This window comes from Etheostoma cragini, chromosome 22 (genome assembly GCF_013103735.1).
Source record: "Etheostoma cragini isolate CJK2018 chromosome 22, CSU_Ecrag_1.0, whole genome shotgun sequence".
Lineage (NCBI taxonomy): Eukaryota > Metazoa > Chordata > Actinopteri > Perciformes > Percidae > Etheostoma > Etheostoma cragini.
In genome coordinates, this window is record NC_048428.1 from 4,618,523 (window position 1) to 4,623,439 (window position 4,917).

Consider the following 4,917-nt stretch of genomic DNA (forward strand, 5'->3'; position numbering starts at 1 on the left):
CAGAATTTACAAGGACCCAACAGTTCTAGTAGTTTCCACCAGAGCAAGCAACAGTGTGATAGTGGCGAGGAAAAACTTCCTTTTAGGCAGAAACCTCGGACAGACCCAGGCTCTTGGTAGGCGGTGTCTGACGGGGCGGTTGGGTTTAGAATGATGAGTGGAAATAACAAAAATTGAAAAATAGTAGTTTGTAGCAGTTATTTGTAGTAGTTCATGGCATAGCAGGGCACTGAGGGCATTACAAGGCACAGCAGGACGTAGCTGGGCACCGCAGAGTGTAGCAAGATGAACATGGCATCACAGAACGTTTAGCAGGACCATGGCGACAGCTGCTACCATGATTTTGGAGCCTCTCTGATCCGAGGGAACATGCTGGGGAAAAAAGAACATAAGGACTTCGGGGAGTGTCTCCCCAGACATGGATGTACATAAATGGAAAGATAGAGAAGAGAGAGGAGCTCAGTGTGTCAAAGGAAGTCCCCAGCTATCTACAACTATTACAGCATAACCAAGAGAGACAGTGTAAAGAGAAGGGCCTGGTCAGGCTAGAACTCTCCCCAACCGGATCGGGCTGTATGCCAAGTCTCTCTCCAGTTTTATTATATTCTTGATTACATGATAGATAGATCTGACCACTATGATCAGAAGCAGGTTGGCCGGGTTAGGCGGACGCTGCGACCCTCACTCCCTAACAATATTCAATTCTCTGTCCTAACTATAAGCTTTATCAAAGCATAACTAGGGGAGACAGGGTAAAGAGAGGAGCCTGGTCGGGCTAGAACTCTCCCCAACCGGATCGGGCTGTATGCCAAGTCTCCCTTTTGTTTTATTATATTCTTGATTATATGATAGATAGATCTGACAACTATGACGAGAAGCAGGTGGGCCAGGTTAGGCGGACGATGCGACTCCTCACTCCCTAACAATATTCTATCCTATGCCCTAACTGTAAGCTTTATCAAAAAGGAAAGTCTTAAGCCTACTCTTAAATGTGGAGACGGTGTCTGCCTCCTGAACCCAAACTGGAACCATCCACCTCCTTTCCATAATATCATCTCTCAATGCAAATCAAACCACGTATTAAGCTAACTGAAATAACAGCATGCCAATCTCTAGGTAGGGTGAAGGGTATGTGATGATGTGGGGTTATTTTAATACCAAAGGCCAAGGGAACTTTATCAGGATGCATCGTGCATAGGATGCATCCTGATCCATGAAATAACTGGCCTTTAAAAATAAAAATCCGCCTGCCTGTATGGGAATTTAACATTGGGGTATGTTTACTTATGCCCCCTGTATTTTAAAGAAGAAGATTTCTTTATTTACAAAACATTTTTCATTCAGAAAGAAAATTGTTGTCCTGAAAAGGTTGAATTTTCTAAATTCTTTGAATTAGGCATTAGGATCAATTTCCAAAAGATTTTTTTTTATTCCTCTTTTTAATCAACTTTGGCATGTGTGTGTAAACCTTCTCAAGCCACTGTATACATGATATTTGTCTAGCAATGGAGTCTAATTGCCACAGACTTTTAACATTTTATTGAGCTGTTCAATGAATCTTGTTTGCATGTCTGCAAACATGTCTCTCCTGGTTGAAATGTATTTTTGGGCAAGAACAGACATGGCCTTAACATGGCCTTAACAGTAACATGGCCTCACTGTCAGTGGCCTCCCAGCTTCTACACAACACTGGAGTAGCTCATTGCAAGCACCCTTTAGCTGATTAGAAACAATCACCATGGACACATGCACAGCATTAGTCCACATTGCATGTAATACAGACTAGTTGTCACACTTTAATTACCATCATCATATCCTCATTAGCTTATAGCCTGCACCCATTAAGAGCTAACTAACATGAAAAATAAATATGTACAGCTAACACTTCTACAGGTAACAACTTAGAAACATTTCTGCCTGCGTTTACAATGGAAAATAACCGTGCTCATATCAGTGCTGTTGTCCTTTGATATGAATGCTCATATCAAAGGACAACAGCAAGCATGCTCTGTCTTGTTGGAAATCCTCCATTGCTGTGAGGAATTTTTCACGTCTACAACCTAATTTTCTCTGGGCAAAACTTACTTCAGCAAAGCAATTGACATGAATAATAATTTGAAATGCCTCCTCCTTATTTTCTCTCCTCTTCTTGTCCTTTTGTTCTCATTGCTTTCTCTCCTACAGTTTTCCCTCTTCATTTATCATGGTTGGTTAGAATGAAGGAAATATTGTGCCGATCGCAGACATGTAACTATGGAGTCCATCGGACTTAAACTTTTGGCTCTGTTTGCACCAACCGCCGATAGAAACTATGAAAATAAATATCTGGAAATATTACTAAGGAAATCACAATAGCAACAAAGAGAAGAGGTGTTAGTTGTCAACTAACATGATGTCATGATGGATTAACTGACCAACTGACTGACTCCTAACTCCCTTCAGGCTGCAACAGAGAGGCTGGAGAGGAGGAGGAGAGGAAGGAAGGAGAAGAAGTGTTATTTGTCGACTAACATGATGTCTTTATGGACCACACCCACCAGACTCCATGTAAATAAACAGTCATTTTAGCCTCTTAACACACCTTTCATTCAAAATCAACACAAACCAAATAAAACTATGAAATGGCGTTTTTGGTCTTCTCTACACTTTTCCAACCATGAAAAACTCTAGTGTTGGTTGAAATAAACACATACTTTACCGATTTACATGTGAAAATATGGTGGCTCTATACACGTTAAAAGTACTGTTTTTTAAATGGAATTTGGTTGGTTCAGCGCTAGCTACTTCACAGCTGTTTCTGGGAAACGGAAAGGTCTTAGATAGATTTTAAAAAGGTCTATCTCGGGTTAAGACACATAACACGCAATTACTGCGGAATTGTGTAGTTTACATCACACTTTGCAGACTTTGCAGCAGGTAATGTAAGCCAGTAGCTGCTTATACACGGTTAAATGCTGAAAGCTAAACGGTGTAAAGTGTGGCAGTTTTTCATTGGAAATGATTCCAACAGTCTGCAGTCAAAGTAGCCACACCCCGGTAGTGCTCTCAGAGTTGTTGGTGATACAACACAGACAGCAAGTAATGGTACATACATTTAAGGTGGTAAACTGGTTGTGTACTAAGTCTTGTTGTAATTTTTTGTTATAACTACATTTTAAATAAATAATTTTAATTTGACTATATGGCCGTAACAATACACAAGCCGTGCTCATCTTTTTTTTAAAGTATCAATTCAGGCACCGTTTAGGCAACAACACCATTATCGTTTATGGATTGGTATCTAAAAAACAAATGATGCCGAAACCCTGTCTGGGTCCTCCACAGGGTGCTAGGCCACAGGACACTAGTCCTATAATGCAAATGATAAAAGTTTCCCACCTCTGACATTTTTTGTTTTGTTTTTAATGTGATATTGGTCTTAAATTTGACTTGTTGAAACCTGCAGATACCCTAGACTAGAAAAAAACTGTTGAATCCGGAGAATTCAAAACAGAGGGATATCTGAAAGTTTTAGCTCACAAAGATTTCTCTCCTCATTATTTGACCAAGTTTACATGAAAATCTAACATAACATTATAGATATAAGTATCGGTTCAGGCACCTTTGTAAAAGTATAATTTTAGCATTGTTCTGGAAAGAACCCAAATGATACCCAACCCTTACAGTTAAGCTCAAGCTATAACACGGCTGTATAGACACCAATCACATGGAAGGTTCAGCATTGCAAGGGTAAATTATTGAAAAATAACTGAAAAATGTAAAAACAATAAGGGAACTAAATACAAACTATTCAAATTATCATCATAAACTGATGTCAAACAATACCAAAGACTATATTAGGCCCTGACCCTTTCACACACACCCTTCCGGGCCAACGCCGTTCTGCCCAGAGGATCTCCTTGGCCTCTTTCTTTTATACCAGAAGCCCCTCCTACAAGACAAACCAAAGTTAATTGGAAATCAATCAAACACCATTATGTTACGTCGACCTTCCCAAACATTTCTGGCCAAATTAATACATCACATGACCAATATAAAATCAGAAATTAAGTGTTACATGATGTATGGCTGACACTTGGGCCATTCCAGATCTTCACCCCTATAGATTACTCCAGACTGGGTTGCTTCCTGTTTGCCACCTTGACCCAGATTCCTACTTGAAGATGAGAACAGATGAATGAATAAATTAAGTATTAAAATTAAAATTAAATAAATCCACTAACTTAACATAAATGACTTGAAATGAAATGTGTTGTATTTATCCAACCATGATTTCTAGACTTTTGACTAGTACTTAAATGAACTGAAATAATATGACGTGAAATGACAAGCCATGTGCTGCCATTGTGTGCCATTGATGCAATGGATGCAAGCCCACATGCTAATGGTAATGCTCATGCTAACCGTCCTATGCTACTGCTCATACTAAGGTTAGCTTAGCATGCTAAGACAAAAGCTGCCACTGGCTTAAATGAATGCATGGGGTAGCCCCATGACACACACATTTTAATGTTTTCCGACATACTGTAATTTGTACAGCATCTATAGTCTCAAAACACATACCGTCTTACAGCTTTTAATCATTTTAGTCACTGAGATGTCTACAAAAGCATAATCTCAGGGCATGATTGGAGAACTCTCAGCTGTAATTAAATGATAAGGTGTTTATGCAAATATATCTGATTTTTGTTGGCGGCAAGACAGCCGCTCTTTGAATAAGGAGGTTAAGATAAAACTGATCATTGAGTCAGTAGGTGTCATCCTACTTGCTCTCTGTCTGTTAGACAGTGACTTCCTAGCCTTATCAGTTTGGCAGATAAGCTGTGAAAGTAATACTGATGCTTTGAATGCCATCAGATATATTCTAATAACAACTGTGGCAGCTCAGAATTTACAGCCAACCTTGATGCACGCAAA

General features: G+C 39.5%; 1 long non-coding RNA gene across 1 annotated transcript in view; it reads left to right on the forward strand.

Annotated features, from left to right (window-relative positions):
- LOC117938004 overlaps positions 1–2,428 on the forward strand; it is a 4,276-nt gene extending 1,848 nt beyond the window's left edge. The window contains exon 3 of the long non-coding RNA XR_004655304.1: positions 2,364–2,428. This is a non-coding gene — a long non-coding RNA (uncharacterized LOC117938004). The remainder of the gene's footprint in view (positions 1–2,363) is intronic.
- The last annotated feature ends 2,489 nt before the right edge of the window (positions 2,429–4,917 follow it).